The sequence below is a fragment of the Ochotona princeps genome, chromosome 12, assembly GCF_030435755.1.
Source record: "Ochotona princeps isolate mOchPri1 chromosome 12, mOchPri1.hap1, whole genome shotgun sequence".
NCBI classification, from domain to species: domain Eukaryota; kingdom Metazoa; phylum Chordata; class Mammalia; order Lagomorpha; family Ochotonidae; genus Ochotona; species Ochotona princeps.
Genome location: NC_080843.1, coordinates 47,637,910 through 47,656,719, shown reverse-complemented (window position 1 = coordinate 47,656,719; position 18,810 = coordinate 47,637,910).

The window sequence follows — 18,810 nt, the reverse complement described above, 5'->3', positions numbered from 1 at the left end:
GGATTACAGATCCCCTTCTCATATGTAGTTTTCATTTCCTTTGGATATATTCCTAGGACTGGGATAGCTGGGTCATATGGCAGGTTTATTTCCAAATCTATAACACTCTTCTTACTGATTTCCATAGTGGTTGTACTAGCCTATAGTCCCACCAGCAGTGTATACTGGTGACATCGATTTAGGGATATCAGTGTGTAGTTCTCTCTTGTCTGTTGTGTGTCTTTCTGGCTTTGGTATTTAGATGATATTGGCTTCGTAGAAAGAGTTTGGAAAGATTGCCTCCCTTTCTATTGTTTGGAATAGCTTATGGAGGATTGGAGTAAGTTCTTGAAAAATTTGGTAGAATTCAGCAGTGAAGTCAGCTGGTCCAGGATTTTTCTTGGTTGGGGGAGATTTAATTACTGATTCAACCTCAGTTGAATAGACCTTGTTCTAGGTCTATTTAGATAACTAACTGCTTCATGATTCAATTTTGGTGAACTGTATGTATCCAATAATCTATCCATTTCTTCTAGGTCTTCTGAATTGTTGGCATATAGTTGATTGTAATACTTCCTAGTAATTCTCTGTATGTCCAAGATGCCTGTTGTATTTCCCTGTTTGTCTCGGATCCTGTTGAATCGTATCTTCTCATATCATATGTTCTCTCTAATATAAAGCAATCTTCATGCAAAATACAAGCTCAATAACCCTGTCAATAGTGTTTTTGTTACATCTCATGGGTTTGATTTTTATAAAATTTTCATTTATTCAAAATTTTTTTTATTAATTTCCTCAATGACTCATAGATCACCCAGTAGCATTGTTTGCTTCAAGGAGGTTTCTGATTTTCTTTTTCATTTACTCAGCATCACATTGGTCATTCAGTGCCATGGTATTTAACTTCATGTTATTAATTTTCAATTTTTCTTTGTTTTATGGCTTTTCATTTAAGGGGATGTATAATAACCATGATAGAGACTATTTTATGCAGATGTGAGGACACAATGCAGTGTGCATCTCTATCTACAGCTCAAAGATGGACTCCCACCAAAACTGTTCAGTATATCTTGACAGTAGGATTTTGGACTTTCTGCCACTACCTATACCTACAATGTCAGATATACTTAAATAGAATGATGGACTTAGGACTAATTGTGAAGGACTGTACCACTGTAATGATATGGGGGAAATCAGTCGAGGGAGGGCAAGGATTTGGGAAGGAGTGAAGGGAAATCCTGGAGTCTATGGAACTGTATCATGAAATATTAAAACAAATCAATTTTAAAAAGGTCTATATCTTCCAACTCATTTTTTCCCTCTTCTAAGAGAAGTAAGTTTATGCCTGACCCCAAGTGACTTCTACTGGGACCCCCAAAAGACTGTGTACACCACAGGCTCCCTACTGTTCTTCCAGTTGAAAGATGGAAACTCCAGCTGGGTAACCTGCATACTTCTAGGGACTGACAGTGCTCACCACAATATACAGTATTAATGACAGTCACTGTGTGGCCTGGAAAGGCTCAAAACTGATGTAAAAAAAACCCCAAACTTTTATCATTGTAATTCCAAGAAAGCACAGATTTAGTATTCCTTTAAAAATGTTTTAGAGGAAAACAATTTTGGCAGCTTCCATTTTCTTTCTCTTCAGAATAGGAACAAAAGGAAAATATATTACGGAAAAGTTGAAGAAATCCCTTATTGTTCACATGGTCAATCGTCGGTGAACTTACTGGGCAACCTCTTAGGTCTGACCTTAAAAAGATGTTGATCTTCCTTCCATGGGAGTCAGAGTTTAGTTGAGAGACATAAGACCATGCATATACAAAGTTAAAATTGTGGTGGGTATTTGCTGTTTGACATTCTGGCTCCATGCTTCTCCTGCTTTGAGCCCCTGGGAATGGATCATTATGGGGTAAATGTTAGAAGTGTTTGCCTTTTGACTCTGGGTTACTTTTTTTTTTTTTTAAGATTTATTTACTTCTATTGGAAAGTCAGATTTACAGAAAGAAGAAAAGACAGAGAGAAAGATCTTCCACCCACTGGTTCACTCCCCAAGTAGCTGCAATGGCCAGGGCTGAGCCAATCCAAAGCCAGCAGCCCGGGGCTTCTTTTGAGTCTCACATGTTGGTGCAGGGCCCCAAGGCCTTGGGCCGTCCTCTATTGCTTTCCCAGGCCACAAGCAGGAAGCCTGAAGGAGTAGCCAGGACATGAACTGGGATACATATGGGATCCTACTGCATGCAAGGCAAGGACTTTAGCCACTAAGCTATCACACCAGCCCTCCAGGTTACTTTTGATCAAGGAGAAGCCCCAGCAAGCTCAGAAGGAGCTCAATTTTGGGAATATTTCCTTCTGTCTGTCCTCTGTTGGTCACTACAGAATAGATGGATTCCTTTCCTTATTCCTTATTACTTATCTTCTTTTGAGTGGTTCTCACCTGCAAGTTCCCTGAATGCCTGAACAATAGCTTCTTTCCTCTGCTTCTTCCATTACAGCTTCTTGCACAAGGTGCTTCCTCATCCCTTGTCACTGTCCCTTACCTCTGGCCACATTTTGTATATCCGCTTTATTATGTCCTCTCCAAGTGCGTACTTAAATGACTGTTTGGTTTTCTTACAAGATCCTGCAAGAATGCAGTATGTGGGACTCCAGAAGGTGATAAGCATAAGACAAAGCAGAGCTAGCTAGTTGGGAATGGGCATTTTAGGCAGTTGGTACATAATGGACAGAGTTAAGAATGGTTTAAGGAAAACAGGGAATTGCAGAGGCTGAAGAGTTGTGCAGGGTTGATGCTATTGTTGATTCTATTAAGCTGCAGCAAAGAGCTGTGGTAAAGAAAGGGGCACATTGAAAAACGTAGTAGCAAAAAGGAAAGCAAAAGAAATTGATTTACAATCCAATGAGTAGAAGAAAAGTAGATTCTAGAATAACAAGCAACATATAACTAATTGATAATTTCTACCAAGCTGTTTTCTGCTGTGTTCACTGGGGTTATGGTAGTTAATGATGAAAAAATGTGTCCATGGTATAAATTTTCTAAAGTGGAATAACTAGATTTGAGTGAGATGAGCAATTTTATGTCCATTGTCATGGAACCTTCCAAATATTGCATCATTTTATATTCATATCAATAAATGTATCAGAGTGCTGGATACGTTTTACCCAATTTGACAAATAAGGATATTATTTTTACTGTTTCCTAAGATTAGATACCATTGTTTTTAATGTACAATATGTGGGCTACTATTTATCTCACTTATCATATCTCTCACCACCAAATAGTCTATTTTGGTCTCAATAACATCCACTTTGGTAGAAATTGCAAACCCTAGTTAGAGTGAAAGGTAAGAAATTTTGATATATACTAATCAATTTTATTCCCTAAATGGGCTTACTATAATGCATTTCTACAGCTGTTGAAATGCATTTTCTTTTATTACATTAGATATGTGTTTATTTAAAATTAATTTACATACTATTTTTTCTTGGCTGTTTTCGGTTGCTTTCTCTGGGTATTTAATACTCCTCCTTATTTCTTTATTTCTTATGGATAATATGGCCCTTTGATTCCTGCTTGTATTGTAGTCAGGTAAGCAGAAAATAAGAAACTAAAACTTTTATAATTTCAGGGAAAGATAAGTGCCATAAAAATAAAACAAGGAGAGACTTAAAGGGTGTTACACTGGGGGTTGTGTGTGGAAACTGGCATTTGCACATGGATCTCTGCAGTGGGTGACATTTGAGCAAACCTGGAGTGGTAAGAGACCCGTGAAACACATGGGGTGAGTCAGAAGGAGGGAGGGTGAAAAGGCTCTGGAGTGGGCGGGGCTTAGCTGTGGGATGGGCCTGGTAATCAAGGAATAGGAAGATCAGGTCAGGTCAATACAGTTTTCCTAGACCAGTGTAAGGAGTTTGGATTGGCTAGGTTGAAGGGAGACTGTTGGAAAAAGCACAGTCATATGATATGATTTGTTTTTTCTTAGAAGTTTCACTTATATGTTTGAAAGGGAAAGAGAGAGGGAGAGAAAGAATATAGATGAGTATCTCCTGTTCATTGGTTCATGGCACAAATGCCCACAAGTGTCAAGACTATGCCAGGATGAAGCCAGGAACCAATAACTCAAGCCAGGTCTTTCATACCTCCCAGGATGCTTATAAGCAGGAAGCTGGAGTACAAAGCAGAGCTGGGACTTGAACCCAGGAACTCCAGTATGGGAAGCAATCATCCTGAGCAGAGTCTTAATGGCTCTTACCAAATGCTTGCCTTGGACTTAGGTTTTAAAAAGGCCGTTCTGGGCCTGGCGCCGTGGCCTAGCGGCTAAAGTCCTCGCCTTGAACGCGCCAGGATCCCATATGGGTGCCAGTTCTAATCCTGGCAGCTCCACTTCCCATCCAGCTCCCTGCTTGTGGCCTGGTAAAGCAGTCGAGGGTGGTGCAATGCCTCGGGACCCTGCATCTGTGTGAAAGACCCGGAAACAAGTTCCTGGCTCCTGGCTTTAGATTGGCACAGGACCAAACATTGCAGTCACTTGGGGAGTGAATCATCGGACGGATGATCTTTCTGTCTCTCGTTCTCTTTGTATATCTGACTTTGTAATAAAAAAATAAAAATAAATTTTTTTAAAAAGGCCATTCTGGAGACCTGTGCTACACTGGCTGCCTCCCCCTTTTTGTGGCCAATGCAGCATTAGGAATCTTTCCCTGTACAAAATTAGCCCTGTACTTGACCACTTGACATCATAGAATTGCTAAACCAAATAAGATGCAGATTACACAACAGAGGTAGCTTTACATTCAGTCTTTTAATCTCTCCTTCAAGTCCTTCAGTCATTCCAGTAAACACAGTCTAACAAGTCATTGAGTACCAGCTGAAGTACTTTGGATAGATCCATTTCAATATTAGGCATCATCTGAAAATAGCTTTGTTTTGAACATGTTCAAGTGCAAAACAGAGACTTAACCATTTATCTGCTTCCTTCAATTCTTTAGAGATGCCTAAAATACTTTATTCCTATGAGAATCTAAAAAGAAACCCTACTCTTTGCATTCCCCTTCCAATTTTTACTAAATTTTGCCTTGTTTAAAACATTTCCAATGAAAGTCAACTTGGATGTGAATTTTAATTAGAGATACCATATCTGAGGTTGCCAAATGATGTACTTCACAGCTCCATAAACATTCCCCAGGCCTCTGGCTGGTGCAGATCTGACTCTCACAGGACTTTCAACTACTTCTGCTGTTAGTTTCTGTACACTGACTGATGCATATCAAGTTAATTGCTGGCTAATTCTTTAATAGATGCATCCCAAGTGTTTTCTTCAGTCTCATGAAGCTTGTACTTTCTTATCGTTGGCATTTGGATCCCTACTCACATCTTTGCTGACTTGAGGAATTCATAAATGTCTATCTCAGAAAACATTGCCTCTCCCTGCAGTAAACTTCTGGATTAAAAAAAAATCCTGCTTGAAGCATAGCATTGAATTTAGTGATTTTGATTAACAGCAAAAATCAGACCTAAAAAGCTGAATTATTTATAAATAAAATCTGAGCATGCACAACAGATTAATGCAATTACATGGAACAAATATGGAGAGTTTGAGAATTGAGAATAAATGGAATATCAGAGATCTTCAAAGAGTTAATGGAAAATATGTGTTATGGAAAATCTGCATGGGTTTCAAAATTATGGGGCTAGAGTTGTGATTTTTTGCATGAAAATAAATTCTCCAACTTCATATTTTTTTTTCTTTTTCATGATAATTACATGGTTGATCACGGTGGGAAGGACTGAGCGTTAGGGAAAAGTGGGTGAAATCATTTCCAAATTTGCTAACTCTTGTTTCTAGGGGAATGGGAGAAATAAATGGGGAGGTCACACCCGGCTTCCCAAAGTCCCAGGGATGGGAAACTGCCATGAGCTATCAACCCAGGATTCCAGGGTGTGCATGTTTCAAAGGTTCTGCCCAAGTGGTTTAGATAGTTTTGAAATGATGTTGATTTCACAGATCCAAGGATGATGCAGGCCTCCCAATTTCCTTTTTAAAAATCTTTTTAAATTTATTATTATTATTTTATGATACAGTTCCATAGACTCCTGGGATTTCCCCTTGCCCCTCCTCAATACCCCATCCCCCAAATCCCCTATATCATTACTATAGTATAGTTATTCATACTCAGTCATATGTCCATCATTGCGGGCATGGAAAATGGCAGAGAGTCCAGCATCCTATTGTCAAGATACAGTGGACAGTTTCATTGTAAGTCCATCTTTGTCTGGAAGTGGAGAGGCATACTACACTGTATCTTCACATGTGGATATGTTAGTCTCCATTTTACAGCTACTGTACATCCCCTTAAATGAAGAGCCACAGAACAAAATCAACAATAGGAAAAATAGAAATTCACAATGCTATGAAGTTAAATAGCATGTTACTAGATATGACAGTCTCCATTACACAGCTACTATACATCCCCTTAAATGAAGAGCCACAAAACAAAATCAACAACAGAAAATTTTTTCACGTGCACATTTAAGGATCTTTTCCTTATGTTTGATTGAAGAGAGCTTGATGATCCTGTGTCATGGTGAAGATCGCTTTTGTTCAAGCCTGTTGGCCGTTCTGTGCCCCTCCTTAATCTTGTTTCCCAACTTTTCTCTAGATTAGGGAAATTTTCCCTTATTATTTCATTTAATATATTTGTAAAACCAGTTTCTCTTTCTGCACCTTCTGAGACTCCTATAACTCTTATATTTGGCCTCTTAATAGTGCCTTTCAATTCCTGAATATTTTTTTGGCCTGATCCAGCTCTGCTTCCAGCTTTTTGTTTGCTTCCCCCTGATGACAGCAAATATCTTCCAATTCTGAGATTCTTCCTTCTGCTTGCTTCATTCTATTTTGGAGACTCTCCACTGTACTTCTAATTTGCTCTACTGTGTTCTTAATTTCTGATATATCAGCCTTGATTTTCTTTGTTGCTGCTATTTCTTGCATAACAATTTCCTTAAGGTCTTTGAACTGTGTTTTTTCAAAGATTTATTTATTTCATTGGAAAGGCAGATGTACAGAGAGGAGGAGAGACAGAGAGGAAGATCCTCCATCCGATGATTCACTCCCCAAGTGAGCGCAATGTCCAGTGCTGTGCCAATCTGAAGCCAGGAGCCAGGAACTTGTTTCCGGGTCTCCCACGTAGGTGCAGGATTCCAAGGCTTTGGGCCATCCTCGACTGCTTTCCCAGGTCAGAAGCAGGGAAATGGACTGGAAGTTGAGCTGCTGGGATTAGAACTGGTGCCCATATGGGATACCGGTGCATTCAAGGCAAAGACCTTAACCATTATGCTATCCTGCCGGGCCCAAATTCTTTGAACTCTTGCATGTGCTTCTTGTTGTTATCAGAAGCTTTAAAATAAGTTTTCTGAATTCTGTGTCCCCCACTTTCTTGATGTCTTCCTCAGTTAACTCTGAGGTTGGCATAGGGTTTTGCTCCTTTACAGGGGAGTTTTCAGTAATATTCATTGTGCCTTTGTGAATTCTTTTGCTCTTGGTCATTGTACTTCCGGTTATCAGATTCTTCTTCTTGGGGCAGGTTTCTAAGCTCTGTCACCCACAGGTCTACAGTTCGATTTTACTTAAAGCATTTGGTACACAACTCTTTGCTTGCAGCCAATAGTTCCACTCCCTCCAGCCAGCTCCAGGTGTGGGTTCTTATGTTAGATTTCCACCGTGGTCTCTTTAGCCCTAGCTCCTGGCTCACCACTCTCCTCCTCCTGTGATACCATGCTGCGCTTCTACCATTGTCTCTGCAGCCTTTTTCCCACTTTTGGTTGGGGCAGTCCTCAGGATTAGGGAGACAACAGGTGTCCTACATAGCTAGGTTGTTGGTGGTGCTGATCTTGTTGGAACCTGTTGGACGTTAGGTCTGGGTGCCACACGGACCTATTTTGACCTGCATGATGCCAGTTAGTATTATTTTCCTGTGGTAATAGTGCAATCCACAGAACTCAGTGAGTTCTCGCGAGCTCAGCACATGTGCAGTTCATTGTTTTCCCCTGCAGTCCTAAAGCTATTGCCACAGTGTACAAAATGGCTCCTGACTTGCCACTACTAAAGTTCTTGATCTGCTGGCCATCAGATCTGAGAGCTACCCAGATCTGTCTTGGGTGGAACCTGTAGAATGCCACATTGCTGCAGGTCACTGAGTCAGAAATGAGTTCACTCCCTGCTCAGTTTATGCTCAGTCCTTTCCCTTGCCTTTGTCTCCTTAAGCAAAATGGTGCACAATTCAGCTCTAGGAGACTGACTGGGCTGTGAAATCCACCCTGTTCTTGCACCGCCCATCTGAGATCTGCCACTCTGTCCCTGCTCCTGGTCAAATCAAACGAACCAGCAGGACGGATGATTCTTTGTCTGGGTTCACCTGCCAAGCTCCCAGTGAAAGTCCCTTCCCATGTGGTTGCTAGTGGAGTTCCAGCTGCTGGTGGAGTTTACATCACCACTTGCTGAATTCTGCTGCAGTATCAGTCACCTCAACACCACACCGTGTGTCTACTGCTTTCCTGTGTCTGTCAGTCTCCAGGCACCCCTCTGTTGTTGTTCTGTCCTTTCCTATTTTCTAGAATGTGCCCTCTCTACTTCACACTGGCTAATATTTCTCCATCTGTTTAAATGTGTCTTTACCCTATTCCGCCATCTTGATTCTCCAACCTCCCAATTTCCACTGAGTGACATAGTCAACCTCAAGTCTTCATTCACCTAGATTTTTGCTGTCATAATTTTGCTGAGGTAGTTGTCCAATTTGCTCTGTTCTTCTGCTGCTATGGTACCAAATGGGCTGTCATATTCTCCATGTGCATCAGAGTCTGTGTTCACTGCTCTGCCTTTTTCACTGAGGAGGGCATATTCTTGCAGCTGAGTCCAAGAACCTAGGCCAGGTGACCTGAGTCCTGCCAGATCGCCTGCCCACAGGGCTTTTGAACCAGGCACCCCCCTTGGACCCAAGGACCCAAGCCAGGTGACCTGAGTTCCTGCTTAATCCCCCCGACCCCTAGTCCTCACAAACCCAATATCCACCTCACAGAGGTGCCAAGAGACCTGGTCCAGGTGACTCAAAGCCCACTGGATCCTCCACTTTTTTTTATAATTTGAGAATGAGAGAGAGAGAGAGAGAGAGAGAGAGAGAGAGAGAGAGAGAGAGAGAGAAAGAGAAAGAAAGAGAAAGCTTCATTGGTGATTCCAATCCCCCAAATGCCTGCAACTATTGAGGGTGGGCTTGCTGAAACTAGGATCCTGGAACTTAGTTTGCGGTGGCAGGGACCCAGTTACTTAGGTCATAGCCATTGCCTGCAAGGACTAGAAGCTGGAACTGGAACTGGAGCTGAAGCTGACTGTCATATTCAGGTACTCCTATGAGGGTGACAGGCATCTTAAGCTGTGTCTTCACAGACAAAAGCCCTGGCCCTGCACCAAGTTTTTGAAATGTCCTTGTCAGCTGTGTCTGATTTCTAACCCTGCTACCTTCTGCTGTGTTTAATATACTCCTTCCTTTTCCATAGCCATAACACACGTACAATTTAAAGGTGATGCTAGTGACATCTTTCCTATTGTGGTTATTGCAGATGACCAGAAGTTTGGAATCTGAAATTCCTAAACCTAGGAAGAGAACTCTTTCGTATCACCAGTACAAGACTTCAGTGGTCTTTTGAGGTCATCCCATTCCCATCAGCATGCTGCTGATATCTTTTTCAACATCTCTTCCTAAGCGCACCAACCCTGAACCTTTGAAGCTAATAATGCAGAATTCCACATCCCCTAAATCCCACACTTCTTTTCTTTTTCTTCATACTTGTCATTTTCTAGGTCACTATAGTATTTGCTTATTAATTGTTTTCGCTGTCCTCATCTTTGTTCTCCTGCTGGAATGTAAGCCTCAGAATCACAATGACACTTGTTTTGTTTACTCAAATATCCTAACCACACATTTACAACAGTGCCTTGCACATAAAATTTGCTTAACAAGTACAGGTTGAAAGAATGAATGATGTTTTAGAGCAAGAATGGATCATCACTATCAGCTACCAAGTCTGTTTGTAATTTGGGGCATCTAATAAACTCTTAACCACTTTTGTGCACATTTTCATGATGTAATATATCTGTATGTATTGGATATAAGTTTAAATATTATTTCTTTATCAGTGATGCATATATATATACATATATATTTGTAAGATTTTTTTTTTTATTGGAAAGACTGTACAGAGAGAAAGATCTTGTGCCCACTGGTTCACTCCCCAAGTGGTTGCAGTGGCTTTTGCAATGACTTTTTCTCTACTGCTTTCCCAGGCCACAAGCAGGGAGCTGAATGGGAAGTGGAGCAGCTGGAATTTGAACTTGTGCCCACATGGAATTCTGGTGCATGCAGGTCAGGGACTTTAGCTACGAGGCTACCACAGCAGGCCCAGTGCTGCATACATTAATCTTACTCATAAGACTGCCAAAAGCCACAAAACTCACCTGCTTGATCTAGAATGGATGATCCCCGTAATAGCGTATGTAACATATTGGTATGCTTTCACTGTGTGCCACATCCAGTTTTATTTTCACGTAATCAAATACTCTCTACTGCAGGTAGCGTAGCACTAGGCACTTAGTGAATGACAATTAGATATTTAATGACTAATTGTGAAACACCATTAGACTGTTATCTTAAATGTTATTTTTCTGTCCTCCTTATTTTAAATTTAACAAATAGAAAGTTATGAGGTTGTACAATTAATTTCTATGTACATATAACCCTATTTCCCCTATTGACATCTCATATTAATTTTTTTTCAAATATAAGTTGTTAGTAGTTCTAGTATTAATGGGTAGTGCACCTCAGGGCTGGTTCTTATAAAATATACACTGCACACTTGTCTGCTGCTGATGTTGCCTCCTAGCCATTTTCCCTGCTTCTAGTTCTTTGCCCTATACTCTATCCACAACTCCATCAGACTTCTTTCCCTGAAGCCCAGATCTGATATCTCACACTAATCTAATTTTCAATAATCCCGCGTCTCTCTGTAACTAGCCAGAAATTGTTAGTATGTTATTGAAAGCTCTCTTCAATGGACGCACATTTCTTTTAAAAATATTTTTGATTTTAATTATCCTAGAAAACCAAAAGAATCATTCTCTCACCTCCCTCAACTTCCCCATACTCTCTGTATTTCCTATTCTGTGGCTTGACTCATACTGGTTGGTCTAACAAGGAATGCCCTGTGGCCTGGAATCTGTCAGATTCTTTTTATCTTTGAGACTTAGCTTAAATGCCACAGACTTCATGAAAGTTTATATATACTTTCATAGTTTCTTTCCTTGGATAAAAGCCACCTGTGAACACAGATGGAAGGCAGGGATCTTAGTCTTGGCACCTGGCATATGATGTTCCACAGCTACAGTGAGTGGAGAAAGAACTTGATTATGAATAATTGTCACAGGCAGCGCAGGATCCAATCCCAGCATTATAAGCCTGCCTGTGATGTTCGTAGTTAGTTTCCTAACCCATAGGGGTTGGTTAGTGCTCTGCCTTGGCAAGCTGAGTTTGGGTACCATGGTGGAGGGAGGAGAAGGGAGCATTTCATGGGCACAAGTAAAGTCCTACCTTCTCTCCCAGTCCTTCTGGCCAGAATCAGAGTCAGTGAGCATGGTGGATTTATCCCTATGTATATGTCTACAGAAGTCTCTACTTGGTTTATTAAGATAGCACTTCCTCCAGCTGGTTAAGTGCTTTGCTGCAAGAAGCTAACATCTCCAGCTGCCAGCTTTGGGAGTTGCCAGTGGTTTCCTGCTCGCTGCTGTGTGATGTGATGTCCCTGCTGCTCTTTGGTGACTCTCTTCTTTTTGTACAAGTTCTTCTCTCAACCTGTCTCAGGATATAGCTTTTCTCCTGTGGTAGGAATCAGCACATCTTTCCTTTGTTCAGTCATCCTGGATCCAGTGGTAAGGAAAACTTTCTAAAGATTATCTGAAGCAGAATCTCACAAAACCTCATCAATGGAAAGTTATTTTGTTATATCATGATCAATTTCACTACTTTGCCATTTAATGATCAACTAGAATGAATGTAATTATGTTTCAAAATTGAAGGAAGAAATGGTAAAATCAATAGTTTGTGTTGGCTGTGTTCCTTCATTAAGTTAATCATTTATTCCAGATGATCACTTAGTTTATCAGAAATAATACACTAAGATAAAAACTAATTCTTTGAAGGATCAATGTTACCACAGTAAAATCAAATGCATTAGCATGTTGTATTATAATGTCTTTGGACAAGATCATTGATAAGCTGTGAACCCAACATTCTGACCATCTTTGCCTAGGGCAAAGTTCTTAGTAATAGTGATACATTAAGTGTGACTGGAGCCAATGATGTGAAGAAAAATCAGAGAAGATGAGAATGGGAAAGTAAGTAGGACTGGGTTTTGTAAAAAGTTTCCATATTAATTTATGGAAATTCCCAGAGTGAGGCATTCGTATTTCAGTTTATTGCTGATTCTGGTTTGTGTATAGAGGTAGCACTGAAGTTTGGAGGCCAAGACTGGCATAAGCCATGCTGGAGACTAGTTGGAATAATCTAGTTCGGCTCTGATGAGGATTCTTCCAAAGCAATGGAATCATGTTCTGGACGGAGAGATATTTATGAGGGTGAATCAAGACAAGCCTTAAGGAAAAGGGAAGTGAGACTTCAGTTAATTATGTGTACTGAGATACAAGATTAGAATGAGAGTACAAGTGCATATTAGATAAACAAAAAGAGTTACTATGGAGAAGTAATGCAGTAAGTATTTTACACTAATAACTTTACAGCAGCGTTTTATTTAATACTCATAGCTCTGAGGGAGAAAGTATGTCTATTTTATGTGAGACATAAGACTAAACATTTTATTTAAGTTCAAGGTGCCAATGAATGGCAGAGCCTGAATTACCAACCAGAGACTTTCAATTGCATATTGCATTACTAACTAGCCTTTCTCTGGAGAGACTAAGGGAACAAGTGGTGGGCATGCTTGAGCTCGAGTGCCGACTTCCTAGGCAAATCTAGTAGGCAAATCTCTTGTTGTAATGCAGCTTTCTTGCATGTGAGATGTTTCCAGCCTTGCTGTTGGTAGGAGGATGGGAGGTGTGCTAGGTGACCTTAGAGGTCTGATGTTCTGAGATTCTGTCCTTATAACAAAACTCCACAGCCTGGCAGAGTGCCCTGATGCGCTGCACTTCTATAGGACTGTCTTATTTGCTGTTGCTTTCTGTTCAGCTGAGAGCCTTGGTTTGACAGCCAATATTTAGTTTGCAGTAACATTTTACCCTTTACCATAGTTGGGAGAAAACAGGGCTCTTACATTTTCTTATTTTTCTACAGACTTCCTGTTCTCCATCCCTGCTTTTTGGTGTCTTTGTGATCGTGGTAGCTACAGTATAAGGTCTCTTGACCTCTCGAAGACTGCAATCTCAATCAGCACTGTCAAGTGCATTGCTGAAAGCTGCTATTTAGCCTGATTATGAAATGGGCTCCCCCAGTCTGCAGACAGCAATTACGTGGAGCCTTCCCAATTCTAGTATGTTCTTCACTTGCATACTTGTTTCGAATCAGGGTCTACTCACCCTGACCTCAGCACCTCTTCCTTCTGTGCAGTTGGCACAAATTCTCAGAAAGAAATATTCCCCATTGAGTTTAACAATTTTCTTTCATCCTTTTATTTTCTTTTTCAAGGATTTATTTATTTGCAAGTCCAAGTTACAAGGTGAAGGGAGAAAAAGACTTATCTACTGATTCACTACCTGGGTAGCTGCAGTGGCCAGGGCTGAGCCAGGCAGGAGCCAGGGGTCAAGAGCATCATCCGAGTTTACCACGTAGGGAGCACAGTCCCAAACAATTGGACCATCTTCTGCTGCTTTCCTGCGCACATTAACAGGGAGCTGGATCAGAAGTGGAGCAGTCAGGATGCTAGTCCAGGCCCATATAGGATGCTGGTTTTGCAGTTTCCTGGGGATTTTCAATCACTGCAGCTATTTCCTTTTGGTCCAGAAATTCATTTTTTTTTATTATGAAGGACTGAGTGGTTTTTCATCTATGAATAAATATTTGTTTACTTTCTTGAACATTTGACTTTGGGAATGCAGTGCTATGCTAATATTTATGTAAAAGTAACAAACCATGGCTCAGAAAATGTAGGAGGTAATTTAACAATATATTTTGTAGCATGGTGCATTCAAGTTTTCAAGATTAATATTTACATTTAGCTGAGTACAAGTTTTATTTCTCCCTTGATATGAGCTATGATCTTATCAGTAGTATTTAAAGCATGGTGGAGCTAATTCATCAACAGGTGCTGTTAGAAATTAGGGTCCATCTAGGTACAAAATCCAGTCCTTTGTGCTCGGCAGTGTCTAAAGCTGCAGATGCCCAGAAATGGTGGCATTTGGCCTACTACAAGAAGCTGAGGATTCCCCAAATTTTGCTTAAGATGGTTCCCAGTCAATTAATCTTTCATTTGTTATGTGCTTACATGCTTAAACAACTTTCAGTAAAGAATGTGGAAATTCAGTTTGTGCACATTCTCCGACTGTCTGTTTCTGTGGAAATGAGTTTAAAATTAGTTGATCATGGCCTGTAGTCTCAGAAGGATTACAGTTTAGTAATGATAGATATACGTGTCAACAGATAAGAATGGTTAGAGCAACTTGCATGTCCCAATACAGACCAGGGTTGTGAATAAACATGCTTCACTCACAGTAAAGGACAAGGATGGAGATGGAAACAAGAGAGATGGTGACACATCTCCATTTTCAGGGGCACTTTAAAAAATATCATGGAAAATGGAATTAAAAGGTAAATTTATTTTTGGTCAAAAATATATGTAGTTTTTTCATAAAATGCATTTCCATTAATTTTCTGAAGACCACTTCTAGTTTCTTGTATGCATAGTCTTTGGCTGGCTGTTATGCTAGTTGCCTCATGTAACTTAATTTCCATCTTTGATAACACTGAAGACATTTATAGTTTCGTGATTTATTTCTTTCATTCAGCATTGTTAAAAAGCTCTTCCAGGCAAATACATTTTTTGAAAGATTTATTTATTTCAAATAGTTGCAGAAAGAGGAAGAGACACAGAGAATCTTCTGTTCTCTGGTTTACTTCCGTAAAGTTCTGCAATGGCCAGGACCATGGGAATCTGATCAGGAGCCTTTGGAATCCGTCTTGTGGGTGCAGAGGTCCAGGCATTTGGGTCATTCCATTCTGCTTTCCTGGTGCATTGGCAGGGAGCTGGGTCAGAAGTGGAGCACTCAGTCTCAAACCAGTGCCCATATGAGATGCCAGCATTGCAGGTGGCAGCTTTAGCTCTGTGCCACACAGAACTGGACCCTTACAGGAATATTTTAGGTGAATGTACCATCCTAACTACTTATCTGAGTTATTATAATATGGAATTCACACAACTCTGAGAAGGCAGGGTGGCTGGACGTGTATTCATATTCCCAAAAATCCAGGTTCATACTGTCCTTTCTGCTCCGAAGGATAGAGTCCAGGTTCTTAATGCTCCTATCCTCATGGTCTCGTTTATGTGAGTGCAAACAAAACCTACAACTTGCATCTCACCAATAGATTATGACAAGCAGGATGGAGGTATGTGATGCCTCTCTGCTGACTGAAGGAGCAGGCAAGCATATTGGTAAGGTGTACATGGTTTGGAACAGAGAACGGCTTTGAAGCAAGAGTCAGCAGCAAGAAACTGAAACCTTACAGCTTTATGAAGCAGAAGTCCCACAGGAAATGTGAGATAAATGATGGGTGTTTCAAACTGCTAAGTTTGGTAATGTGATTCCTTAGCAGTGGAAAATTTGTCAATCCATTGTCCCTTTCAACATATTAAAGATGAGGTGTATTCGTCAATTTCTGTTGTCCACTGACACTATTACTAGATTTCATTTTGACATTTTGATCTGTTTTGTTACAGTTGCCTTAACTTACCTGCTAGCATGAAAGATTTTTGATTATAGGCAATATGGAAGCAGATCTTAAATCTATTTGTGCCACATGTGCTTGCATGTTAGCAGAATTAACATACTTAGGTGAATTTTCAAACTTCTTTAATATGTTTGATCTAATTCTGTGATTCAGATACACAGACAGAAATGGTCATTGTCTTCCTGAAGCTTGGTGTTTATTTCAAGAGGCAGAGAATAACAATGAAAGTTTTAAATTATATCATTGAATTGTTGCCTGGAAGAAATAATTAGGCTACCAGAATAACTAGAGAATCTTTTCTAGTAAAATATTTGGAGGAGTTAGCATTTTAAACTATTTTAAAACATGAAAAGGAGAATGCATTGTTTAATTCCAACCAGTTTATTGTCAGGTAGGTTTTCAGGGTGCAGTTTTGTGCTTGCTTATGTATATGCTGATAATATAAACAAGATTTATAATAGGGATTGGTTTCAGAAATGAATTAATCAATCTTGATTGTTAGGAGAATGAAAGAAAACACAGTAACAATGAATCTCCCTCTCCATATATATGGAATATTATCTTGTTATAAATTGAATAGGAATATTATATTGGAATTGTGCATTGCAATTTCTTTGAATAAGGAAAAAGTTATTTATAAATTCTAAGGAATTAGATATTGAGTCCTGTCTAGCATAGACCAAGTTCACAGCTAGTCTCATGTTTGCCAATGCAGTTAAGCTGTTTCTGAAACCACTTTGTGTATCCATCTCCCTCTGGCATCTCTTGATTATTTCTCTGCAATTGCTTAGCTGGCTTTTATTAAGGTACAGATTGCTCATACTAATGTGAATCTAAATCTTTTGCCATTGACATTTTTGCACATACATTGCATTTTAGAGTGGAGGCCAGTGTGAATTCTTGGTGTGCCAAACAATAAAGAATTTTCTTTTACTTTGGGCTTGAACTTTTTATATTTCTATTAGTTTCTGCAATGCTGTCTCCTAAGCATTTTTCCATGACAACATTCTCTTAAAGGTATTTATAAATCTGGAAGTACCTATGTCTTCATAGTCTGACACCATCTTCAATTAAATGAGCACTTCATGAATGTTAGTAATTATTGGGAAACAGCAATGAAGATTTGTGTGTATGAGTTCTTTGTGAATAAAACAGGTTGAAGAGAAGAATAATTTTAAGGGAATCATGAGGAGGCACAAGAGAAGAAATAACAAAAAAGTAAAATCTGAGACAGCTGATAAACAGTTGGACTTGAAGCAGGTGCCAGGATTGTAGAGACAATCTCCCAGTAAGACTATTAAACAGCTAGAAAACAATAACAACAGGGGAGCAGCCACCTACGGAAATCTTTTCAGACAGGCAAAAGGCTCCAGTAGTGGTAAAATATTTAGTTAGTCTTCCTTTTGTTGATTGTGTGTTCTAGAAAGGCTGATGCCAGATCCTATGACAATGGATTCCATGCTTCAGGAGCAAGCCTGCTCAAGTCTAAGGTCCAAGTAAGTAACTAGACACCTGGAGTAGTGGTAAAGGGTAACAAATGAGAAGTAAGGAACTCTATCCAGTATTGGAGAGCTTGAACTTTTGTATTAGGGTTCTTTTGTATTAGGGTTTTGTATTAGCAAGAGTTAATTAGGTTAGAACTGGAAATGGGATAGAAGAATAATATGTTAAGGATCTCTGTAAATTCCTAGAGAATCTAAACAACCATGCTTATGATCACTTGGGTTTTGGGAAAAGCTTACCACTTTTCAAATTCAGATAAAGAGGCAGCTATTAATTATATTCTTCTCTTAGCCTGCTACTGAGTCACCCAGTACCTTCAGCCCCCTGTTTTTTGAATATTTGGCATGATGTTTCTTAAAAGCATTTTTTCCTTTTATTTGCTTTTGATAACCAACCTTCAATTTTTGGAATGTTTCTAACTTTAACTCACTCTGCATCTGGGTTTTAAAAACAAACATATATTAGATGTTACCATTCAATTAAATTGAATTCAACCACAATTTATTGGATACCCGCATGCCAGATATTGTGCTAAAGTGTGTGACTGAAGTGACAAAAAAGCTACTTTTGCTCCTGCAGACTTTATCACGCCGAGGGTTTAATGGGGACAGAGTTGTGATGAACAAGCAGATTGTGCTCAGTGCTGTGCACACTCCACAGGGGAGGTCACACTCGAGCTGCAGTATGAAACGTGACTGGGAGGTCACTACATGATGTGGAGAAAGAACCCGGGGGAGACCAGGAGAATGCACAGCTTTACAAGGATAGAACGCGGTTCCTTTCATACATACAGTGAAGGGTATGATTGAAAAATACAGGGAAGATTTAGGGCAGCGATGAGGAGTACAGATGAAAAGCTAGGGATTAGCATATCCTCAGAGGCAGACAGGTTTAAGGGAGCTATTTAAGGATGGAGCCCTGTGGTAGTATGGTCAGATATTTTCTTTAATGGTAAATTAATACTGTCTATGTGGAGGATGTACTTGAGGACAGACTATATAGAAGAGCAAAGACAAGCTAATAAACTTGTATGAAAAGTAACTTTAAATCAAGTGGAGGCGGTGGAGATGGGCTGTAATGGTCAGTTATGTTTAAAAGGTAGACACAATAGAATTTAATAATAGGTTGGATATTGATTTGAGGAAGCAGAGATTATGACCTAGAGGGGGCTGTGAAAAAGTTCAGCTCTGTGTCTGTCTTTGAAACATCAAAGCGTACTAGGAGGTTGTGGACTAGACGTCAGCATCACAGTACAGACTAGGTAAGACTTGGGGCAATATGAAGGGAAAAGCAAAATTCATGTGAGCACTAATGAGCGAAAAAGAG